The sequence below is a fragment of the Thermobia domestica genome, chromosome 2, assembly GCF_964235325.1.
Source record: "Thermobia domestica chromosome 2, izTheDome1.hap1.1, whole genome shotgun sequence".
Taxonomy (NCBI): Eukaryota; Metazoa; Arthropoda; class Insecta; order Zygentoma; family Lepismatidae; genus Thermobia; species Thermobia domestica.
The window spans coordinates 170,637,708-170,665,273 of NC_137455.1; the positions used below are offsets into that span (position 1 = coordinate 170,637,708).

Consider the following 27,566-nt stretch of genomic DNA (forward strand, 5'->3'; position numbering starts at 1 on the left):
AAATCCCAAAACTCAATTTTTCACTTTTGTTCTGGGAAATTTTGTAGAATTTATCTTTTTTCTTTTTCGAGAAAATGCAAATTTCTTCAATTTTCATACAAGAAGAACAACTAATTAAATATATTTTCAATGAACTATGGTTCATATCTCTGCTGTGTTTACAACCTGTATTGTAGTCAGTTAAAATGAATGCTAGGTCTTCACGAAAACTTTTGGCATTGGAAATAGGCTTTCCAGTATGGTGGGTAACCAAACCCGACGCGGGATTTTTTGGGACTCTCTGAGTTACTGAATAGAGTATTAAGATCATTTTAGAAAAGGTTTCAGCTTGTTTTTTTTGAATGTCCGGGTTTTGTCCTTTTTTGGTCTAATTGCACTGAACTATAATATAGCTACCAGAAAGTCATGTAATGAATTTTCATTTCGACAACAATCGTGAAGCCGGATTCAACAGAAGACACAGTTTTATTTAAAAGAAACACCTACGTACAAATAATTTACTAATTTTTCACTTATCAATGTTATAGACTCAAGAAGTCTGAATTTATGATCCACTCGTTACAATAGCACTAACCTACGTTCACACGGTAATTTTCGAAACTACACAATAAGGACATACACTATCTCACCCAATGTGACTGAATAACTGACCATGCGTCAACTTCTTGGCTGATAAAATTGGCAACTACTGAAAGATTAAAGTGAACACTCAAGAGTGATTCAACAATGCCAAAACCATGAGATCTTGTTACAGAGGCGACGGCGCGATACCGTGATATAAATCCTGAAAGTGATCTCAGATCTCTTCTATTGGCTGGGTTTCAAATTGTTTTTTTTTCCTAGATCAAGAAACTAAATTTTCAAGAATTGTATTGTCAGGGAACTATACTTTTGGCTCCCTTTTATATTTCGCGATAGGAAGCGTGTTGGATTTCACTGTAGTTTTTGCTTACACCGCCATGACTCTGAAGCTGGCATGGCCCACTCTTACTAAGTGGACGTGAGTCGCAACAAAATTTTAATGAAACGCTCAAAGAGCTTGATGTATGCAGATTGCCACCATGGTTGTTTACAAGAATATTAATTGTCGCAAGCGTTTTCTACGTTTTTTTTTCTCTTCCTCCTGACCTCTCTTTATTAATATTTCCATATGGCCCCGTTTTGGCCCCTGTCTGGGTGGCGATCGCCGCCTAGCCACCTGGACCAGTCCTGGCCTGTCTACAACTTAACATTGAATTCGAACTACATGAGCTCCAGCCGGAAACCAAACCTTCGTTTCCCACCACAAATGCGCATACGCTAACCGTTTAGACATGAGAGAAGTTACAGTGTTGAGTTCAGGAAAAAAAAAGCTTTAAATTCGTAGAAAATCACCCTTCTGTTCCATATATCTAGATCTATCTATATATATAAAAGAGAACGTACAAATCCTTTGTCCGCTCATCACGCTAATACGGCTGAACCAATTTCTTTTATTTTTGGGGGGTTATTAGGATTTGGACCCTAGATGGTTTTTATCATATCACTTTAATTTTCAATTACCAGTGTCTTGAGATAATTGACCATTCAAGTGTCCATTACGTACAAATCCTTTGTTAGTTCATCATAGCTAAATCTAACCGTATGTATATGCAACCCGCATGACCGTGTCACTCGGCGGGTTAACATAAATGACAGGCGTTATAATGGTTTTTATCATATCACTTGAAAGCGAAAAAGTAAAAATTATCTAAGTAACAAAGTTTATTGCGTTCGGGGGTGACCGCAGCGAAGCGGGGCGGGTTAACATAAATGACAGGCGATATAATGTTAACATTTACTGCAATCTTCTATGGTTTTTATCATATCACTTGAAAGCGAAAAAGTAAAAATTATCTAACAAAGTTTATTGCGTTCCGGGGTGACCGCAGCGAAGCGGGGTGAACGCTGCTAGTCGTGAATAATATAGTATGTCAACATCATTCTGCAGACATCTTACAAACAAAATTATAGAAGAATTAACAATGTCTATATACTGCCCAAGGAAGTGAATTTCTACAATAAATTATTTTGAAACGCCGAAAAAAAATCAATAACATTAATAAAATGAAACATAATTACTTTCTTTTAAACGCGACATTGTATTTTTTCCCCATTAAACCGAAGGAATCCTAATAAGGGCCATCGGCCTTAGAACTAGAAGGATAACAACTTGATACTGACCTACCTCATTCGAAGTTCTATTAATGTACGCTCTGTTGTTTGTCTTAAAACCTTTTTCAAAGTTCAGTGTGGACTTTGCTTTAAGTGTTATCTACCAACAACATTAACAATGTAGAGAAAGCAGCTTGAATTAATTAAATCGCAAAAATTTTACTTGAAACAGATGTATGTGTCCCTACAAGGTTAGGCGTACTTTCAATCGAGCTCTTTTATCTTCATCTACACGTATTGGAAGTCAATTTAAATTCTTTAAAATGCACACATGACAAGATTAATGATATTATTTATTTAAATAAAGGAAAAGGAAACAAACTGTTAGTGAGAAAAAATTGCTGTTGAAACACGGACGTCCTCTTCGTAGTATGTAGTTTATCTTCTGATGCAAGAGTGGAAAAGAGTGTTTTAGTTGGTGCCAGCGGTCTTGCCAATTCTTGAAGTAGTTGCGAAAAAGAAAGAAACGTGTTTTCTGAATTTTTTCTGATGACGTTGGTTACTGTGTTTGGTAAGAAATGTGATGTGACGGATAGGATTAAGTACTTTTAAAGTTCTTTCCGTCCATAGTAACGTATTCAATAACTACTTCTACGAAGCATTTACAAGAATTATTTAAACTAAAATGTCCAAAATTCCAGGAATATTGCCAACATACATATACTGTATATACACATACACAATAGTATGCTGGCGATATATATATATATTTATATATATATATATATATATAGGATGTCTCAAAAGTCCCCTGCCATAGGGTAACTGCTATTATCGGAGTTACAACAAAATGTAAGAGGAGAAACCGCCTCCAAATATGATGTTTTGGATCTAAAGTGAACGATTTTTTTTTTAATCGAACGAGTCGTATACATAACATTCTTACAAAATTGATACTCCTATGAAGATCAGATCATAACGGGAACATTTTTTAAAGTTATACAGCTATCATCATCTGTGTCAAACAGACAGATGACATTTTTGTGGTGTCCATATTTAATTTATCATTAGATTTTATTTTCTGGTCAAAATTTAAAGAGAGATACTAATGGTTCAATAATTTCCAACATAACATTTATCTGTGAAAGGGTGTAAAAATGCTAATAAAATCGATTTCTGTTTTCTTGTGTAGGCGAAACAATTTTGGAATATCACTGACGGAAGATAAATGAATATATCAGCTCGTCACATAAGTAATGTCGTGTCAGAGGGGTGTCAGTTCGTGAGGACAGAGGTCAATTGCCTCCTTGAGTTTCAGAAACACATTTTCTTTTTTAAAAAATAAATTGAATACTATTTTTTAAAAAAATGAAACTCTTAGTCGGTAAACAATTTTACTCCCTACCCATGTCAAAATATGAATTGATGCTATCGTGTCGTTTCTTCGATGATCGCTGAAATTATGCCATCTGACGAGTGAGTAGGGAAGAAGACGGTAACTGACATAGCTGTGTCATACAGGGAATTCCATTGTGCAGCAGTGTGTAGAAGGAGAACGGTCATTTCCACGTTTTGAAATTGTGACTTGTGTTTGATCATGGTAATGTCGGAGGACCACATACGGTGTGTCATGTGACATATCAATTTCACCAGAGTTTCAGGCAGTGCAGCGTTCCGAAACATCAATGCAATGTATAGTCAAGATGCCGTGGTGTGTGGATGGGCCAGAGGTGAATCCAGATATTTCGATCTGGGGATACCAGCCCCCACGGATAAGCCAGGAGAAGAAAGACATGTGCAGCTGGACTACAATGCCCTGCGAGCAGTGCTGGAGGTAAATCCAATGGAAATTGTTGAAGAACTCGCAACCAAAGTCCATTTCATCATTCATTCGTCCAAATATAGAATGAAATCTGTGTAGTATTTGAAATAGAAAATAAAGAATGATATGGAAGCCTAAATTGAAAACTTCGTCTGAGGAGAGATATCTATTCCTCTCCCCAAATATGCAGCTATTTTTAAAATACAAAAATTTAAAGTTTAGAAACAAAATTTTCTAAATTATAAAGTAATGTTAAGCAAAGAAATTAACAATAACAGTATGTGTTTTGGGAAAAATAAATATCATTATTCAGTTGAAATTTCTTCAAATAGGTTTTGGTATTTAAATGTATTTACAATTTTATCTGCATGCTGATTATTGAAATAATATATAAACGACTATAGTTATTTTAGGTATCATTATAAAAGCAATAATCTAATGAAAATAATAATATGGTTATAATTGGATGAAGCATCGTAAGTCAGGTCGTATACAGTTTGCTGTTCAGAATGCTATATACCAGGGGTAACGATGAGCTACTCTAAAAGAGAAAACGAAAGGAATTATTCGTTATAAATAATGAAGAAGGTATTATAACATGGCGCAAAATTTCAGTCAGACGCACTCTCCAATCCAAAAATGATAGTCGCCAGTATCTATCACGTACAAATTATGACTCCCCCCCATAGTCTTTGGTTTGACAAAGAAATATATTACATCATGGCATAAAATTTCAAAACCAGGCAATTAGATTCAGGATTATCAATTTTGAATTGGACAATTCATATACATGTTAAGAAATATCTTAAGATTTCACGTTTGTGTAACGATCGCTCTCTCTGCACTGAAGTACCAGTTGTCGATTGCAGTTTTTGGATCAAAGTCCTTAAGTGAAGAATCATTGATGGAAATTGTCAGCAAATCATCCAGTGTATAAGTCTTCAGTGAATTTCTGTAGGCAGCCTTTTACTCTGTTGAGACTGCTGAAGCCTCTCTCATATGAAGCAGTACTCATATGTAAAACTGCATAAAATGTGACAATTGGAAGCAAATTTGGGAATCTTGTAATGAAGTTTTCGATTGAGGATGGGAAAGGAGGAGCGAGTTACAATGTTGTGAAGACTTCATTCCGTGTTTTCTCTCACTGAGTGACAATTATTTTCGTGCAAAAAAGAAACTGCGGAGCCCTGTGAGTTTAGGTAGAAACCATTCTTACTGAACACTGGTCGCCAACTCTAAATTTCTAGTCACCAATGGCGACATGGCGACCGGAAATTTTGCGCCCTGTATTATAATATAGACAATATTAAGTATTACACAATAATCTAATGTGCACAAGGTTACTAGTCAAGAATATTAATTATGAAAATACTAATTATTAGCAAATGCTATGCATTTACGTTTTATATTTAAACTTCATTAAAATTTTTCGGAACAAATACGGAAAATGAGTTACTTACCTTGGTGTTAGTGTTTCTAGTGCTATGGCTACGAACACCTACGATGACTATCCTCTTCATCGTCGAGCCACGCCATTGATCTTTAAAGAAAGTATAAAACTAGAACGCTAGACATTATCAATCATCCAAACCTACTCGTGCTATTCTAAATTATTTTATGCTTACCTAGCAGGCTATATATAGTTTTAAACTATTAAAGTATGCATTCAACTAATCTAAAAGTACAGGATATCCGTAATGGGAATGGCGATTTTTAAAAGTGTATAGTTATTATAATATGGTCAGAGATATGATCAAATAAGTTTACTTGGTCTTAATTACAAGTCATTCTAACTCAGTGTAACTCCACGTGAGCTCCATTTGTAACTCTTACAATAGCTAGCTTGAACTCAATCTTTCTCCAAGTATTCTGTAACATCTGAGGTGTTACTGAAGCAATGGCATTCCTAATACGGTTCTTCAGTTCATCAAGGTTACGCACCTTTTCACCAGAATACACAAAGTCTTTTACATACCCCCACAAGAAGAAGTCCAGGGGGGTAACATCAGTAGAGCATGGAGGCTACCTAATTGGCCCATCACGGTCTATCCAATGGCCAGAATATTCAATATCAAGGCACTCCCTCACTTGTAGGCTCCAATGTGGCGGGACACCATCCAATTGGAATATCACTTGAAGTTACAAATGTTGTAGCTGGTGAACAGCAAAGTGTTGAAGCATGTTTAAGAACACATTTCCTCTTATGGTTTGCTCTATGAAAAAGAAGGGGCTTATAACTGCATTATGTGTTAAAGAACAATAAATATTCAATTTGGGACTGTCTCTAGAATGTTTTATGTACGCATGCGGATTCTCAGGTCCCCATATCCTAACATTGTTTGTTAACACAGCGAGACAAATGAAAAGTTGCATTATGAGAGAAAACAACGTTCAATAGGAAATTATGATCATAATCAATCCTGTTCAGAATTTCAGTAACAAATGCTGCTCTCTGTGGCTTATCGTCGGGCTTACTTTCTTGCAACAAATGCATCTTATACGTGCGCAAACGTAATCGTTTATGTACCACATCGTGCACTGTTGACTTTGGAATTGCCAATTGCCTGCTCGCTGCGCGAATTGACTTCCTCGAGCTACGTGAGAAACACTCTCTTATTGCTTCCACATTTTCTTCTGACACACACGATTTACCACCGCTGTGTTGTTTCACTACACTCCCCTTTGATAAAAATTGATACTTCTACGCCTGGATACTGTTAGTAGTAGTCCCCCCCGTTGGCGCGAATGACTCATCCTCACTCTCTTTTATGACCGGGGTGAAAGGTCAATGACCTGGCCCGGGGTCAATGACCTAGGGGTACCTAGGACCACCCCCTCTAAATTTTGGCAGGGGTACCTTGGCCCACCCCCTAAATTTTGGCAGGGGTGCCTAGGACCACCCCCCTTAAATTTTGGAAATTGCCAAATCTAAAAATTTGGTATGGTAGCCTAGGACCATAGTATGTACCTCTATCAGTATTGGGTGTCTATGTCGTTCCCTTTTATGGGTAAAAAATTGCCAAAAATTCAAATTTCGGGGTTTTTTGACCTAATTTATCCCCTTTGATGAGGTGTTATTACCCTATATAGTTATATGGGCGTATACAGGGGTCAATTACCTTTCATAACATATGGGTATATTAATGCACCCCTTTAAATTTTTGGGAGGGGTACCTTGGCCCACCCCTTAAATTTTGGAAATTGCCCAATTTCAACATTGGGTATTATAGTATAGGACCCTAATATGTATTAGGTTAAATTTGGGCGGTCCACCTCATTCCCTTTTAGGGGTACAAAATTGCCAAAATATAAACGTAAGCAATACGTTATACCACGTGTTTGGTTTTTGGTCGATTTTATCCCCTTTGATGAGGTGTTATTATCCTATATAGTTATATGGTCATGTATAGGGGTCCATTACCTTTCATAAGATATGGGTATATTTGTGCACTCCTTTAAAAATTTGGGAGGGGTACCTTGGCCCACCCCTTAAATTTTGGAAATTGTCCAATTTAAACATTTGGTATTATAGTACCGGATCCTAACATGTATTATGATAAATTTGGGTGGTCCACCTCGTTCCCTTCTAGGGGTACAAAATTGTCAAAATATAAACGTAAGCAATACGTTATACCACGTGTTTGGTTTTTGGTCGATTTTATCCCCTTTGATGAGGTGTTATTATCCTATATAGTTATATGGGCGTATACAGGGGTCCATTACCTTTCATAAGACATGGGTATATTAATGCACCCCTTGAAAAATTTGGGAGGGGTACCTTGGCCCACCCCTTAAATTTTGGAAATTGCCCAATTTAAACATTTGGTATTATAGTACTGGACCCTAACATGTATTATGATAAATTTGGGTGGTCCACCTCGTTCCCTTCTAGGGGTACAAAATTGTCAAAATATAAACGTAAGCATTACGTTGTACCACGTGTTTGGTCTTTTGGCCCAATTTATCCTCTTGGATGAGGGCCTATTACCTTATATGGTTATATGGTTATGTATAGGGGTCTATTCCCTATTATAAGACATAGGTACATTTGTGCACCGGGAGGGATACTTTGGCCCACCCCTTAAATTTTGGAAATTGCCCAATTTAAACATTTGGTATTATAGTACTGGACCCTAACATGTATTATGATAAATTTGGGTGGTCCACATCGTTCCCTTCTAGGGGTACAAAATTGTCAAAATATAAACGTTGTACCACGTGTTTGGTTTTTTTGTCGATTTTATTTCCTTTGATGAGGTGTTATTATCCTATATAGTTATATGGTCATATATAGGAGTCCATTACCTTTTATAAGATATGGGTATGTTTGTACACTCCTTTAAAAATTTGGGAGGGGTACTTTGGCCCACCCCTTAAATTTTGGAAATTGCCCAATTTAATCATTTGGTATTATAGTACTGGACCCTAACATGTATTATGATAAATTTGGGTGGTCCACCTCGTTCCCTTCTAGGGGTACAAAATTGCCAAAATATAAACGTAAGCATTACGTTGTACCACGTGTTTGGTTTTTGACCTAATTTATTCCTTTGGATGAGGTCCTATTACCTTATATGGTAATGTATAGGTGTTCATTCCCTATCATAAGACATAGGTACATTGATGCACCCCGGGAGGGGATTCGGTATCATAGTACATGACTCAACATGTATTATGATAAATTTGGGTGGTCCACATCGTTCTCTTTTAGGGGTACAAAATTGCTAAAATATAAACATAAGCAATATGTTGTACCATGTGTTTGGTTTTGGCCCAATTTCTCCCCTTTGAGGAGGTTCTATTACCTTATATGGTTATATGGTCATGTATATAGGTTCATTTCCTATCATAAGATATGGGTACATTGATGCATCCTTTAAAAATTTGGGAGGGGTATCTTGGCTCATCCACTCGGTTTTAGAAATTGTTTAATATAAGCATTTGGTATCATAGTACAGGTCTCCAATATGTACCACTATAAATTTGGATGGTCCACATCGTTCCCTTTTCATAGGTAAAGAACTACCAAAAATCAAATTTCGGAGGTTATTGACCTCTATTTAGCATGTTATATGGATATGTACAGAGGTTTATTACCTTTATATGTTTATGTTCCCTTTTAAATTTGGGAATTATCAAATAACAAAATTCGGTAAACGTTTTCTAAGCCCCATTGTAGATGTTGATGTTCCTCTTATGGCCAAATATTCAAAATTTAAATGTTATTGACCGGCTTTATTATTGAATAAGTACAGGATTTATTACTTTTTCATAAGACACAGGTGTATTTGTGTACCAATCTTAAATTTTGGAAGGGGTACATTTCTTATTGTCGTATCAATAATTGGTAATTGGATAGTATTTCATTCATTGGGTAAATCATTAGGATCACGTGATCGGTTATTGACCTATGATGGGATTAGGAGTCCAGGACATTGGTACATTGAAACTTTGTAGGATAATTTGATAATGCGTCATTGGTTTTGATTATTCCAGCCAAATATAAACGTAAGCAAGACGTTGTACCACGTGATTGTCCTTGATGAGGTAGTGTACAGGGATTCATTTCCTTTGTTGTGGTACTTCTTAAGTTTGAGTACACACACACACTTCTAGAAAACAGTTGGTTCTACTCAGGTAAACAATTGACGGACATTATTGACCTTATTGATATGATTAACTCTAAGACTTAGGTATATCAAGAGAAGTATTCTTTAAATTTGGGAATGGTGATAAACAGAATTTTAACATAAGGTGTGAAATTTGAAACAATACATTGAACTTTAGTCACAGCTCATAGTCTAAGATCATTGGTGGTGATTGATTTGAAATCTGATAGCTAACCTTATTGAATCTTATGATTCATAGACGAAAGGCAATACATGCTACAACAGTTTAAAATTTAATCATAAGGTGATGTAATCTGACACTAGCAAAGTTATTGTTAATGCAATTTGATTGGATGATCACTATCTTTCCTGCAATCTGATTGGTTGATCACTATCTTTCGTGCAATCTGATTGGTTGATGATTTTCAAATCTTTGCTGTATTCAGTTTTAAGTTTTGTTTAACATTTAAAAATCTTGGTTTCGTTCAACATTTTGCACTCACTGATAAATATGATCAAAACCGTTTATTTGTTAATCGAATAGTTAAAAACCGGATAAAGTTTGACGGTTAACCGTGAAACGTAAAATTTTTTTAGTTTGAAATTTTTTTGCTTGAAATTTTTTGTTTGAAACTTTTCGTTTGAAATTTTTGTTTGAAAAAATTTTTGTTTGAAAATTTTGTTTGAAATTTTTTTGTTTGTAAATTTTTGTTTCAAAATTTTTTTTGTTTAAAATTTTTTCGTTTGAAATTTTTCGTTTCCAAAATTTTTTGTTTAAATTTTTTTGTTTCGAAATTTTTGTTTGTTTCAAAATTTTGTTTGAAACTTTTTGTTTGAAATTTTTTGAAATTTTTGTTTGACATTTTAAAAGTTTGTACACTCATTAGTAAAGAACTGGAACTGTTTAGAACTAAAACCTCTGGCAACATTGTGGTGCACGTCAGAACATGATAATGCAACGTCATCAGTTTTGCATCATATATAAGTATCGTTCGAGTTAGTATTCATGATAACGTCATCATGGCTACTTGTCTGCAGTTTCTAAACACGCGTGATGTGATGAAATCATTTACCAAAATTACTGATTTACAACAGAATGTACCTTATAGAATCTTAGCTAGCCAAATGATCCCTACAAAGTTTGGATTAAGAATCGTAGTGAAGCTTGAAAATGATAAGAATATAATTTTACCAGCAAGATATTTACCCATGGAAGCATCAAAACAAGAAGAACTGCTGCGTTTCTTAAATACTGGATCTGTATCTTTATGTTACAAAGGATTCTTGGGTCGAAGTCATCAACTTGAATTTAGTACACAGCCAGATTCGTCAGCCATTGTGATGAAATCATGAATTCAAACGTCAGGACATCAGACATAGTTGTATGAATTTGGTTGGTCGGCATGACGTCAGCAACTGTGATGAAATCATGAATTCAAACGTCAGCACATTCCTTTCCAATGACGTCAGCAATAACTATAAACCAGCAAATACAGTGTCATCCCACGAAATCATTTGAGCAAGTGCTTTACAGGAGGAAAGATGTGTACTTCTAACGATAAAGAGTTCATCTTCGCAAGCTATTATCCAATAAATATATTTCAAACAAAACATGTGATGATTGGTATCAGTGCTAAAACATTTGAACCTGTGATTCGATTGGGCAAAGCAGAACAATTTGGTGTACAACTGACCTGTGAAGAATGGCAAATATTATGTTCACGAATCGACCAAATGAACGATTATTTTCATGATGAGCTAAATGTGACCATAGTCAAATCATTAGGCTCAAATCATGAAGTGGTGCTGCGTACAGTCCTCGAAGAGAAGATGGTGCTGTTACGTAAAAAGAGTACATTTCATGTCCCTCGCAACATGGTGTATCTAACACAAACGGAATGGAACAAATTCATCAGCGTATTTCAGTGTGTGAAACATGCAGTGGAAGTGTGCAACAAAACTAGTATATTCCTGAAAAAGTACTATTTTGAAAAATGTGTTATGCATATTGTACAACATGTATCTAGATATTGTGATGGTTGTCAACATCGTTCTTGGGTGCATAACTGTATTGATAAACAGTTTATTTGTGATCAAATGGACATTGAGTTTCCACCAATTGATATTGCATTAGACCTTAAAAGACTTCAACTGGAATTAAAATTATATGCTAAAGACAAACTAGTGCAAGAAGTTCAAAATACATTGTATCGACAATATCCAGAACCACTATCTGGTATGGATGTATGTGGAGTGTAATAAAATGATCCATTTCAATGAATTGTGTTTTTTCAAGTACAACCCCAGGTTCTGACGTGTACTATTGCACCACAATGTTGTCAAAGGTTTTTGTTCTAAACAGTTCCAGTTCTTTACTAATAAGTGCACAAACTTTTAAAAATGTCAACTCAAACTTTGAAAACAAAAATTTAGAACAAAAATCTTTGAAACAAAATTTTGAAACGAAAAAAAAATTCAAACAAAAAATTTCAAACAAAAAAATTGAAGCGAAAAAATTTCAACCAAAATTTTGAAACAAAAAATTTCAAACAAAAAATTTGGAAACGAAAAATTTCAAACGAAAAATTTTAAACAAAATTTTCGAACAAAAATTTTTCAAACAAAAATTTCAAACAAAAAGTTTCAAACAAAATTTTGAAACAAACAAAAATTTCGAAACAAAAAAATTTAAACAAAAAATTTGGAAACGAAAAAATGTCAAACCAAAGTTTCAAATTTTTTAAATGTTAAAACAAAACTGAATGCAGAAAAAGATTTAAAACTCATCAACCTATCAGATTGCACGAAAGATAGTGATCAACCAATCAGATTGCAGGAAAGATAGTGATCATCCAATCAAATTACATTAACAATAACTTTGCTAGTGTCAGATTACATCACCTTATGATTAAATTTTAAACTGTTGTAGCATGTATTGCCTTTCGTCTATGAATCATAAGATTCAATAAGGTTAGCTATCAGATTTCAAATCAATCACCACCAATGATCTTAGACTATGAGCTGTGACTAAAGTTCAATGTATTGTTTCAAATTTCACACCTTATGTTAAAATTCTGTTTATCACCATTCCCCAATCAGATTGCAGGAAAGATAGTGATCATCCAATCAAATTGCATTAACAATAACTTTGCTAGTGTCAGATTACATCACCTTATGATTAAATTTTAAACTGTTGTAGCATGTATTGCCTTTCGTCTATGAATCATAAGATTCAATAAGGTTAGCTATCAGATTTCAAATCAATCACCACCAATGATCTTAGACTATGAGCTGTGACTAAAGTTCAATGTATTGTTTCAAATTTCACACCTTATGTTAAAATTCTGTTTATCACCATTCCCAAATTTAAAGAATACTTCTCTTGATATACCTAAGTCTTAGAGTTAATCATATCAATAAGGTCAATAATGTCCGTCAATTGTTTACCTGAGTAGAACCAACTGTTTTCTAGAAGTGTGTGTGTGTACTCAAACTTAAGAAGTACCACAACAAAGGAAATGAATCCCTGTACACTACCTCATCAAGGACAATCACGTGGTACAACGTCTTGCTTACGTTTATATTTGGCTGGAATAATCAAAACCAATGACGCATTATCAAATTATCCTACAAAGTTTCAATGTACCAATGTCCTGGACTCCTAATCCCATCATAGGTCAATAACCGATCACGTGATCCTAATGATTTACCCAATGAATGAAATACTATCCAATTACCAATTATTGATACGACAATAAGAAATGTACCCCTTCCAAAATTTAAGATTGGTGCACAAATACACCTGTGTCTTATGAAAAAGTAATAAATCCTGTACTTATTCAATAATAAAGCCGGTCAATAACATTTAAATTTTGAATATTTGGCCATAAGAGGAACATCAACATCTACAATGGGGCTTAGAAAACGTTTACCGAATTTTGTTATTTGATAATTCCCAAATTTAAAAGGGAACATAAACATATAAAGGTAATAAACCTCTGTACATATCCATATAACATGCTAAATAGAGGTCAATAACCTCCGAAATTTGATTTTTGGTAGTTCTTTACCTATGAAAAGGGAACGATGTGGACCATCCAAATTTATAGTGGTACATATTGGAGACCTGTACTATGATACCAAATGCTTATATTAAACAATTTCTAAAACCGAGTGGATGAGCCAAGATACCCCTCCCAAATTTTTAAAGGATGCATCAATGTACCCATATCTTATGATAGGAAATGAACCTATATACATGACCATATAACCATATAAGGTAATAGAACCTCCTCAAAGGGGAGAAATTGGGCCAAAACCAAACACATGGTACAACATATTGCTTATGTTTATATTTTAGCAATTTTGTACCCCTAAAAGAGAACGATGTGGACCACCCAAATTTATCATAATACATGTTGAGTCATGTACTATGATACCGAATCCCCTCCCGGGGTGCATCAATGTACCTATGTCTTATGATAGGGAATGAACACCTATACATTACCATATAAGGTAATAGGACCTCATCCAAAGGAATAAATTAGGTCAAAAACCAAACACGTGGTACAACGTAATGCTTACGTTTATATTTTGGCAATTTTGTACCCCTAGAAGGGAACGAGGTGGACCACCCAAATTTATCATAATACATGTTAGGGTCCAGTACTATAATACCAAATGATTAAATTGGGCAATTTCCAAAATTTAAGGGGTGGGCCAAAGTACCCCTCCCAAATTTTTAAAGGAGTGTACAAACATACCCATATCTTATAAAAGGTAATGGACTCCTATATATGACCATATAACTATATAGGATAATAACACCTCATCAAAGGAAATAAAATCGACAAAAAAACCAAACACGTGGTACAACGTTTATATTTTGACAATTTTGTACCCCTAGAAGGGAACGATGTGGACCACCCAAATTTATCATAATACATGTTAGGGTCCAGTACTATAATACCAAATGTTTAAATTGGGCAATTTCCAAAATTTAAGGGGTGGGCCAAAGTATCCCTCCCGGTGCACAAATGTACCTATGTCTTATAATAGGGAATAGACCCCTATACATAACCATATAACCATATAAGGTAATAGGCCCTCATCCAAGAGGATAAATTGGGCCAAAAGACCAAACACGTGGTACAACGTAATGCTTACGTTTATATTTTGACAATTTTGTACCCCTAGAAGGGAACGAGGTGGACCACCCAAATTTATCATAATACATGTTAGGGTCCAGTACTATAATACCAAATGTTTAAATTGGGCAATTTCCAAAATTTAAGGGGTGGGCCAAGGTACCCCTCCCAAATTTTTCAAGGGGTGCATTAATATACCCATGTCTTATGAAAGGTAATGGACCCCTGTATACGCCCATATAACTATATAGGATAATAACACCTCATCAAAGGGGATAAAATCGACCAAAAACCAAACACGTGGTATAACGTATTGCTTACGTTTATATTTTGACAATTTTGTACCCCTAGAAGGGAACGAGGTGGACCACCCAAATTTATCATAATACATGTTAGGATCCGGTACTATAATACCAAATGTTTAAATTGGACAATTTCCAAAATTTAAGGGGTGGGCCAAGGTACCCCTCCCAAATTTTTAAAGGAGTGCACAAATATACCCATATCTTATGAAAGGTAATGGACCCCTATACATGATCATATAACTATATAGGATAATAACACCTCATCAAAGGGGATAAAATCGACCAAAAACCAAACACGTGGTATAACGTATTGCTTACGTTTATATTTTGGCAATTTTGTACCCCTAAAAGGGAATGAGGTGGACCGCCCAAATTTAACCTAATACATATTAGGGTCCTATACTATAATACCCAATGTTGAAATTGGGCAATTTCCAAAATTTAAGGGGTGGGCCAAGGTACCCCTCCCAAAAATTTAAAGGGGTGCATTAATATACCCATATGTTATGAAAGGTAATGGACCCCTGTATACGCCCATATAACTATATAGGGTAATAACACCTCATCAAAGGGGATAAATTAGGTCAAAAAACCCCGAAATTTGAATTTTTGGCAATTTTTTACCCATAAAAGGGAACGACATAGACACCCAATACTGATAGAGGTACATACTATGGTCCTAGGCTACCATACCAAATTTTTAGATTTGGCAATTTCCAAAATTTAAGGGGGGTGGTCCTAGGCACCCCTGCCAAAATTTAGGGGGTGGGCCAAGGTACCCCTGCCAAAATTTAGAGGGGGTGGTCCTAGGTACCCCTAGGTCATTGACCCCGGGCCAGGTCATTGACCTTTCACCCCGGTCATAAAAGAGAGTGAGGATGAGTCATTCGCGCCAACGGGGGGGACTACTACTCTGTTGCGTGATGGAGGATCCTTGTGGTAAACACGTCGAAAGTTTCGTTGAACTTGAACAACACTTTTTGTCTATGCAGACCATTACACGCATTGGGCCTTTTCAGCTACCTACGCCATTTCTGTTTATCGACGATACTAGCGCCGTCACCGGTAGTTGTTTAACTACGAAAATTTACTGAACAAAACTTTTTGAGTTTTGCTTCAATATGAATGTTTTTTTCCTTTTGTATCTCCGATCATATTAAAACTATACACTTTTAAAAACCGTCAGTCCCATTCCGGACACCCTGTACTTCTACCACAATTAAACGTGTCTCAATGGAAGCTATTATTACTAGTTAATAGCAGAAAGTGCTTATTACTTGTTACTACTTACTTCTCGAATGGACTTCATTAATTACAGAAAAGCATTGCTACAATTTTACGTAACTGAAACTATTGAACTTCAGGCTTATAGTAACCTACTAATTACTACGCACCTAAAATGAATTTATGTTCACTTCGTTTCCAATGAGTGGATATGTTGATTAACTGTATTGTGTTCTAATTCTAAGTGTTTCAATTATGGACTGTTTTTTGCTGGATACAATATACAATTTTGTTTCATTTGAACTCATTTTTTTAATATATACATAGCAATTTTATATTAATTCCTTAAATATTTTTTGATCTTATCACACATTTTTAAAATCCGCCAACATTTACCATGTTGGTAAGTTACGCTCTTAAGGCAGTTAGACACGGGATTACAACGGACCGTGCATTGTGCGTTTCCTAGTGTATAATCCCATTTCATTAACGAGTCTGACATTTGATTTTCTGAGGCTATCCAGTCTCAGTGATACAGCGCTCACTTATGGTGCATGGGGTCTCTGGTTCGATCCCAGCTCGCGCCAAGTGAACTTTATGATGGACAAACACCGTGCGCGTGGGTTTCCTCGGGGTCCTGACGTTTCCTTCCACTTTCTTCATTCCACCATTTCATTCATTTCTCATCATCACCGTCTCCTTTAGAATAATCGGCATAATCCTGGGAAGTAAAACTCAAAAGATTTCATTTCATTTTTTAACAGTAAACCCGTCAAAGATTCGCTGTAATTTTACGGTAAACTTTGATGGGCATCGGGTGAGAATCGGATGGATGTACTGCTTCTTTAGGGGCGAGATTCTCCACTCAATATGAGAATTTCATGTTCTTTTTATTAGTATATTAATATACAATTGATTAAATCATAAATCCTGTTCTTCCCAAATGACGTCCTATAGGTTCGCGGTGGCTTACTAGTAGAACATTCATGTCTGGTGCAGACGGTTCTAGGTTCGATCCCATGCCGCGCCAAGTGAATTTTGTGGTGGACAAACACCGTGCGCGCGGGTTGTCTCGGGGTTCTCCCGTTCACTCCCACTTTCTTCATTCCACCATTTCATTCATTTCTGATCACCGTTTTCTTTACCTAGACGGCATAATCATATGAGGTAAAACTTAAAAGATTTCATTTCATTTTCATTTCCAAATGACGTCCCTTATGCATAACTCTCCATAGCCGTTCACATAGTTTTCTATACCTGAGTTCGCTATCTCTTCATTCACGTTACCTCTCAATAGCTGAACACTAGGTCAATATCGCAAAATCTGAACCTTCCAGTGATCAAACCAGAAACCATAGACAGACACTAAGCTACGTGACATTAAACTTCCTTACTTTTAGGGGTTGCACGCAAATATTTTCCTCTATTAAAAATAGTCTACTTACTATTTTTCGATCCACACTATTGTTCACCAGAGCTTACATGACTTGAAATTTTAATTTTTAATTTAATTTCTGAATGTATAACACCATAAAGCATTTCGTGTCTGCAAAGTATGAGCCTTTAATGACAGAAAGTGCTAAAGCAATGTTATAAGAATCGGCAAAATGTTTCATGAAAGGATATAAAACACATGAAGTGTAAACTGTTCTCTGCATTATGACAAGTAGCTACACTGACGTATTTGATAAGAACTTTGCAACAATGCAATAGAAGCTTTTTCTTCTTCTTTCAGCTGAAGTATAAACATTGTATACAATGGTTTGCAACATTGGAACGAAGGTTTGCAGTATTGCTATGTTATGGTCACTATATTGTGTCTACCTCAAGTTTTCCGTAACCAATTATGTCGGTAATGCATTTTAGTTGTGGAGGCTCTTTGTTCTAAGCACAAACTACTTTTACTCTCCTGATCCATTCTAGCTAGTGCTGGATTTACATATAAGCTAAACAAGCTATATAACTTAGGACTCCATTCTCTCGGAAGCCCCAAAATGTTTAAAGAAAAATGAATTTACATTTTCAAAAATAACATAAAAAATAAAACAAAATCTACGCACAGCAATAGTGACTTAGAAAAATTGGGACACGCGGAAATACGTAGAAACAAACCATGGTTCGACCATGAATGCATAAAATTAGCAGAGAAGAGAAAACAGGCAAACTTACGCTGGTTACAAAATCCGAATGAAATAACTACACAAAATTCCGTAGATATCAGGCGGGAAACTTTCAAAACATTTAGAACAAAGAAACGCGAATTTTTTAAAGCTAAAATTAAGGAACTTGAAGATAATAGTAAAATTAAAAACATCCGTGACATGTATAAGGGGATCAGCGAATTTAAGAAAGGCTATCAACCTCGTGCTTATATATTAAAGAAATCTGACGGCAGAGTTCTCACTGATACGGATAGCATCTTAAATAGATGGAAAGATTTCTTTGACGATTTGCTGAACACGCAACCAAAAACTAGTGTGCGTGGAGAAAAGGAGATACACACCGCAGAACCGTGTATTCCAGAACCCAACCGAATAGAAGTAGAAACCGCTATAAAGAAATTAAAGAAACACAAATCAGAAACACAAATGAAATTCCGGCTGAGTTAATTTTAGCTGGAGGCGAAAAATTGTGGAACAAGATACACAAACTCATTCTCCTTATTTGGAACAAGGAAGAATTGCCACAAGAGTGGAAAGAATCAGTCATTGTCCCAATTCACAAGAAAGGCGACAAAACTGACTGTAATAATTATCGAGGCATTTCTCTTCTGTCAACATCCTATAAAATCCTTTCAAATATTCTATTAGCAAGACTAACTCCATACGCAGATGAAATTATTGGAGATTATCAGGCGGATTTAGAAGAAATCGATCAACTATCGACCAAATATTTACCATTCGTCAAATACTAGAAAAAAAGTGGGAATACAATACCCCGGTACATCAACTATTTATTGATTTTAGAAAGGCTTACGACTCGGTTAGGACAGAAACATTATACAACGTTCTTACAGAACTTGGAATACCGAGAAAGCTAGTTAGATTAATTAAGATATGTTTAAATGAATCCCGAAGTAAAGTCCGGGTAGGAAAATTTTTGTCCACGAGCTTTCACGTGGAAAATGGCCTGAAACAAGGAGATGCGTTGTCGCCATTATTATTTAACTTCGTACTGGAATACGCTATAAGGAAAATCAAAGATAGCAACCAGGGCCTACAGTTGAACGGTATTCACCAGGTTATGGCATATGCTGATGATGTAAATTTAATAGGGGATGATAGGCACTAGCGGATCCAGAACAATCATTTGGAGGGGGCGGTTCGCTTCCTGGAAGATGAGCATATCCTCAAAGTTACCAGAATTTCAATTTGGAAAATTGGGACACATATGAATCCGGGGCTGGAGGGGGGTGTAAACTTGATTCCCAGATTATATTTTATGACCCGAATTTGTAAGTTTTCTTAAATGAAATTATATTCTTTCTCTAGATTTAAATTAAATACGCACTCCCGTTTCGCAGGCGTGGCGGTATCATGATTCACTTGACACTTAGTCACCTTGATTTATCAGATGCGCTGTATTGGACAGTACTTACACAAAAGAAAGTGCTATAGTGACGATGGCATTTATCCTGTCATCTGTTATCTGCCACGAAGCCTGTCCCATTTCTCTTCTGTGTATATAAATATAGCTTCCCTTTATTTCACTAAAGTGATCGCAAGAAAACATGAAGCTTGACATAAATCTATCAATTTCATTATCCAATAGAATGCGAGGGTATGTTCCGGTCGTCGATCCGTGTCCATGACGGTTTTTCATTGCCTTTCTGAGAGGGACATTATCTTTGACCTCTGGCGCTATGCGAATAACATTTCCTGAGGGCAAGATGTTGAATTTCCGTTAGGTTTCGTTTTTCACCATGATTTCAGTTTGTCAACATTGTTGACATTTTCTTAAGTGCCCGTTAAGATTGCGGCTACATAAATCGTACCAAAATCTTATGATGTATCAAAGGTGAAGAAAACATTTCTATGATTGGTAGAGAACCCAGGATTCACGAGGAGTTGGGGAGTCACTGGCTGATAAACTTTGACACCCATGGAATTGTTCATTTCTCAAAAAAAGCTCCCAACTGTACTCAATTGATGTATTTAAAGATGAATGTGTAAGGAATTCAATTTCTGGTACATCCAGGAATTTTCCACTTAAACAGGAGAGAGCAAGAAGACAAATATAGGACATTATTACAAAAGTATAGACCTTTGTACATGGGGTATTTTGGTTTGTAGCTTGAGTTTAACGTTCCACGGTAATGACATGACGGCTAAAAAAGACGTGCACTTATTGATTATAGTGGAATTCGAGCCACCTTTTTCGTTAAATTGTACCCTTACTGGGAATCGAACCCGGGACCATGAGCACCGTATAGGGTATTTTGTCCGAATGCTCCGCTTTTGCAGTGTTATAATTGAGTATGCAAAGAAAAAAACGCATTAGACCAGACATGGAATAAGGGGTTGGAAATTGGCTCTATTAGCTAATTTCTTAAAAGCAACATTTAGAAACATGTATAATTATAGTCATGCTTACAACAATAAAAATATATTATAGTAGCCTTCGCTTAGGTGGGATTTCGCTCCCAGACTCCCAATTTGTTCGGAATACGGCTTCGCACAATAAAGCAAATGCTTCTACGTGGTACTGTGACACAATATTTCGCGTTCTCCCTTCTGTGTCTTTCATATAGAATTGGATTGAGCTAAAACGCTGTCACGAAATTCAAACACCTCACAAACATTTTAGTGAACCCTCACCTCTGCTTTTGCCCTTCTACGTTAAGTGACAAAAAATGCTCAAATCCATCTTTCATTATTTTAAATGAATAATCAAACTAGCAACTTTCATATATCTAGGCGTAAGTGATCCCAAGATATAGGCATCTTAATAATAATAATAATAATAATAATAATAATAATAATAATAATAATAATAATAATAATAATAATAATAATAATAATAATAATAATAATAAGAAGAAGAAGAAGAAGAAGAAGAAGAAGAAGACAAAAACGCTGAAATACGTATTGAATTGTTTTAAGTGAGAAGTCCATATACCAAGTTCCATGTTTCTAACCTTCAAAGATTCGTAGATATCTTATTATAATAATTGTAATCCCCGCCTCCTTTTCTTTTTACCTCTTTTCCCCATTTTACTAAAGTATCAAAAAATGTTGAAACATGTGTCAAATTACTTTAAATGAGAAATCCAAATCGAAATTTCAAGTCTCTAACCTTAAGGGATTTGGAGAGATGACCATCTTATTAAAATAATTTCCACCCCTTTCCCTCTTCCTTTCTTTGAATTTCCCCAAAATCCTTCCTTAGTGGTATCCTAGATCACAAATCCTATCTACTATCCGAATTTCAAGTTTCTAGCTTAAGTGGTTTGGCCTGTGCAAAGATCAGGACCACAACAGCTTGTAGCTTGTATTATTTCCCAAGGAAAGATGAAATGCCATTAAAAGTCACAATGAATGTTTCCGTGTTGAACCTCAAAAGTCATAGTTCTTTGTTGATGTAGTATCTAGCGAGAGTACCTTTGATCTTTGATGCATGAGGTTCTGTGGTTTGATACCCGGTGAGTAAACATCGAACGCACTACAGTGGTTCAGATCCAACTTTAAACTCTGGTTCTCGTTCTGTAAAACATCACTTTTGAAAAAAATGAAATGAAATCTTTCAGTTTTACGTCCCACGCTTATGCCGGTTAGGCTAAAGGAGACGGTGATGATGAGTAATGAATGAAAATGGTGGAATTAAGAAAGTGGGATGAAACGGGAGAACCTCGAGAAAACCCAAGCACACGGTGTTTGTCCACCACAAAGTTCACTTGGCGGGGGCTGGGATCGAGCCCGGGACCCCAAGCACCAGAGGTGAACGCTCTACCACTGAGCCACCGCGGTCCCTAGCATCACTTTTGACGAACGACGTAAATACATATCAATAAATCAACCAACCCAAAAGTCTCATCTCAGATTTAGAGAGCTTTACAGTAAGGAGCGTTGAACATTCTATATTTCTCTTTATTCAAGGTAAAGGTAATTGAAATTTCTGGTTTTGAATTCCATCCCCAAATTTTTTTTTTCTAGGACACAATTTTAAAATATAATTTTTAGTTCACAGAGTGAGCCGTCTTTCCTTTTTCCTACAGCTGTTCGTTCAACGTATGAATCATTCTCTCTCGTTTGCGGCTAATGGTAACCGTCCTAAGGAACTAGGGACAGAAGTATTCACAATTCAAATATGTCTGTATTAAGCACCATTAAGTACCACACATTTTGATTAGACTCTACTAGGCTTGTTACACAGATTGGATCGGCCGGGAAAAGACAATATTTGTATTTCCGAACGATACATGCCGGAAGTAGAAGACCTTTGGAGGGGGGGGGGTCGCCCCCTCCGCCCCCCACGTGGATCCGCCAGTGATGATAGGAGAACAATAGAAAGAGATGCAGAGATCTTATTAAACACTTGCAGGGACATGGTTTAGAAGTAAATGCAGAGAAAACTAAATACATGGAAGTGCGTCGGGACTGGAATACAGCAAATTATGGATGCGTTAAAATATTAAATAATACTTTTGATAAAGTGGGTAGTTTCAAATATCTAGGATCAATATTAACAGAGGAAAATCATATTCACGGAGAAATTAAATGTCGACTAAAAGCAGGGAATTCGTGTTACTATTCGGTTCAAAATCTCTTGTCGCGAATTCTGTCGAGGAATTTGAAGCTTAAAATATACAAAACGCCTGTTGTTCTGTATGTTTGGGAAACATGGTCACTTACTCTGAGGGAAGAACATAGACTGAAAGTATTTGAGAACAAGATCCTGAGACGAATATTCGGACCCAAGAGAAACGGGAATGGGAAATGGCGGAAACTTCATAACGAGGAACTACATAGTTTATATAGTTTACCAACATTGTTAGGGTCGTCAAGTCTAGGAGGCTTAGGTGGGCGGGTCATGTACCTAGAATGGAAGAAAGTAGAAACGCTTTCAAAGTCTTGACTGAAAGACCAATCGGAAAACGACCATTAGGAAGACATAGGCGCAGATGGGAGGACAATATTAAGATGGATCTCGCAGAGATTGGAATACAAAGTAGAAATTGGATGCAGTTAGCTAAGGATAGAAGTCAGTGGAGAGCTTTTGTGAACGCGGCATTGAATCTCCGGGTTCCATAGGCCATAGAGTTAGTTAGTTGAGGCGGTTGGTACCTCTTCGCTGAGTCGAGTTTTCCCCTATCTAACAACATTGGAAATATTTTCGTGTTTTTCTCAGCAAGTAATGAACAAATCCTTACAAAAATTTGCATGCAGTCAGGTCGATAATAAAGGATTCATTATATGAGCTCATAATTTTTACTAAAAGCCTCCAATTAAGTTATTCATTCCCCCCCTTTTTTTGATGTGAAGATTTGCAACAGTGCGATCTCCGTTTCTCTCTGTTTGTGTTAGCAGCGTGCGGGAAATTTGGGCTAGCCATTTAAAACAGGTTTTTAAACTCTGTCCATATCACATCTGTAGAATGAAATTTTCTAGCCCTCTTGTCGTTTTCAAGGACAGATTTATGGCATTGAGAATGAGTATGTGCTATTTATTTTCTTTGCTGAACCTATTGCTTTTAGTATATTCGTCCAGTCTCATTCGGGGTTTTTGTGGTTACTTTCAAACCTAGCAAGTTGCCCCTTGCATCTCACGTATTTCAGTCTTACACCTGATTATTGGTCATACAAATATAAATTAGCAGACGATTGTGATACCGAATAAGTTTTCTGTATGGGGGCCGCGGTGGCTCAGTGGTAGAGCGTTCACTTCTGGTGCATGACTCGCGCCAAGTGAACTTTGTGGTGGACAAACACCGTCTGCGTGAGTTTTCTCGGGGTTCTCCCGTTTCGTCCCACTTTCTTTATTCCACCATTTCATTCATTACTTATAATCACCGTCTCCTTTAGTCTAACCGGCATAACCATGGGACGTAAAACTTACAGATTTCATTTTATTTTCAAATTTCCTGTGTGAAATAATAATAATAATAATAATAATAATAATAATAATAATAATAATAATAATAATAATAATAATAATATAATAATAATAAAATCCGTGGCACAAAAGATTGTAACGAGCAGGGAATATCACTGCAGCTTTGACACTAGTATTTTAGTTAAAATGTGTGGTCACCTCATCGGTTCCTCCTTGCCGGTGTGTTTTCCTGACCGGAGACTGGCCGTGCTGTCGACATCAGTGGGGTTTTCACATTGAAAACACAGTGCTCTTTGACTTTTGTAACCTCACGGAAACAGGTAAACCAGTAGAGATAAAATTTTGGAATAATTATATATGTATGTATGTATTTATTTGTATGTATTTGAAACTGTGAATAGTAGTATATAATATTTGTGCTAAATAATAATCATTTCATTTTTACCACATACGAAGGGAATTTAGAAATAAACTTTGTTTTTTGTTACACAAATATGCTCTTAGCGTGAATGCTATCGAATTCTATTCCTAGTGATGACAGAGTTTTCGGTATTAATTCAGTATCGTGAGGCAATTGGGAAACTGAAGAACTGACCACACATTACTCTTCTAACAGAGCACATTTGTAGGAGAAAGTAAAAGTGTAGTATCAGGGATTCTTTTACTACACAAGAAAACATCTATACATAATGAAATATGTACTGTTAATGTAGATACAAACGTCATTTTCTTATTATTACTTTTCGAAATATGAATAAGGACTTATTTCTTGACAAGGAATACGTACTTATTAGTGTTACCTGCTAACAATAACCATGTAACTTACGCACTCTAAATATGATTTTTTTTTCAGATGGTTAACGCGAAATTTCATCTATAGGTACAGCGGGGGACACTTCTAAATGGTACACCTTAGCCGTAAATCTCCATATGTCTGTACCATTTAGAAGTGTCCCCCGCTGTACAACACATACAAATAGTACAACACATATTATTAACAGAATAATTTTTAATTTTATGCATTATTTTTTCATGCTTCGTTTTAAAATATAGGGCTTTGTTTGCTTGAAGTACACCAATTTGTCAACGTCATACATATTAAACTAAAACATTATCGTATAATATAAAAATATGTGATGGAATACTTTGTTACATCAAGCCACAACATTATGTAAATGAAGTTACTAGAAAACTAAATAAACAAACAGTGTACCGGCAATCAAAATGCTAAATATCAGCGAAGCATTGTTCACAATTTAAATACCGTATCTAAGAGCATACTCCAAAATTCCTAGGCAAGCTTCTACGTTGAAAAAAAGGTAAACAAAAGTCACAAGGACACGCTCAACATAAATACAGGAAAAGTTAAATAAAAAAATGTTATTAGTAAAATTTCTATCCCTCCCCTCCAAAATTGTCTCAAATCAAATAAGTAACTTGTTTATAAATTATACTGCTCACTTTTTAACTTTGTTGATAGGTGGCCAAAGTTACACTCGAAGTATTGACTTCAATCAATATCAATAAATCAAACAAAACACTAACGTTTCACATTTATTTATACAATGAGTATGTCATAGTTTTTTAAAATTTAATTTTCATTTCATGTATAATTTTTAAAAAAGAAATAATTTGGTTTCAAATGTTTTCACACAAAAAAGAAAGAAAAAATATACTATGGCAAATTAAAGTGAGATTACAGCATTACAGTATGGAAAACTATTTTTTGTTATATTATACTATGTACATTGTAAGATCAAACCACAAATTCTCTAAACGTACGCATTCTATTTCAAAAAGCAGTTCAAACAAGATGCTAAGGAAATTTTGCTGACAACTCTCGAAACTTATCTAAGAATCAACTTTGAAAATTGACAAAAGTTCTGGGTATACTTCATGAGTGAGTAAAGAAAGAATACAAATGTAGATTAAAAAGAGATTTTTTTAATAAAAAAATCTGCAATTAACAAGAATATAGTTAAATAAATCTAAAAGATTCTATAAAATAGATTTAAACAAATCTTCAGTTAGATCAATTGATTTCCTAAATTCTCATTGTACACCTTTTATATTAATGTAAAAGATACATAAATATAAATTATACAATATATATTGGTAGTGTTCATTATTATGTTTGATCTAAATCTAAAGTTGACTGGTAATAGGTTTTATTTTGTACTATTTTGAGCATTATTTGTTGTTACAAACCATACAATTTATTTTAAATTGAAATATAATAGATAAATAAAATACACATATTTCTCTTAGCTACGTTACTATAAAAGTAGTTTTTCTTTTATTAGATTAGAAATTTACTAATAAATACCTCATATATAGATAGAATGGGCAAGTTACAAGGTTATTAGCATGCTATTACTTGGAGTCAAGAAAGGTATGTCTATTCATGTTTCGAAAAAAGTAATAATAATAATAATAAAGTGACATTTACTTTCATATACTATCTTTATTCAATAGAGACCGTTCTCTTCTAATTGCTTACAACTGTCTATACTTGACGGGGGGAAAGCTAACGTAAAAGAAGAATGTATTTGTTCTCGCTGTTTTTACTTTTTTATCCTTTCATCAAAGACAACGTACTCCAACGCCTCCTCACTAAAATGCCATACATATGTCATTGTTGAAAGGGGGTCCCCTCACAGCTGTGGACAATGTTTAAACTGCAAAGTAACCCTGACATATTCGCCGCAACCTGCTAGAAGAGTGAACGCAGTGTCGTCAATGCGTTGTTGCAAATCTTCACATGAAAAAAAGGGGGAATGAATAACTTAATTGGAGGCTTTTAGTAAAATTATAAGCTCATACAATGAATCCTTTATTATCGACCTGACTGCATGCAAATTTTTGTAAGATTTGTTCATTGCTTGCTGAGAAAAGCACGAAAAAAGTTCCAATGTTATTAGATAGGGGAAAACTCGACTCAGCAAAGAGGTACCAACCGCCTTAATAGGGCCCCTCCTGCTAGCTTGTTTCCTAAAATGTCAGTTGACAAAAGATAGCAGGACATACAAAACATTTGATTCCTTCAACAGCTTAGGGCCTCATCAAACCTAAATCCAGCTCTGTATCTTACGACAACTGCAGTTGTTTCTCTAAGGGTAATAAATATACGAAGGGCATTCCATTAATAATGCACAATAACTTTTTGTGACTTACACGTTTATTGTTTTGAAAGTATCTCTTTACAGACCTTGAATTCCTAACAGCACAGGATGTGCTAGGCATGTGCCTTTTAGGTGTCCCAGCTACTTTTTAGG

At 35.5% G+C, this 27,566-nt stretch overlaps 1 protein-coding gene across 1 annotated transcript in view; it reads right to left on the reverse strand.

The window, feature by feature from the left end:
• Fs (Follistatin) overlaps window positions 1–27,566 on the reverse strand; it is a 593,437-nt gene that overhangs the window by 387,001 nt on the left and 178,870 nt on the right. Inside the window, exon 2 of the mRNA XM_081747802.1 lies at window positions 5,416–5,495. The gene's annotated coding sequence lies outside the window, so the exon portion shown is untranslated. The remainder of the gene's footprint in view (window positions 1–5,415; window positions 5,496–27,566) is intronic.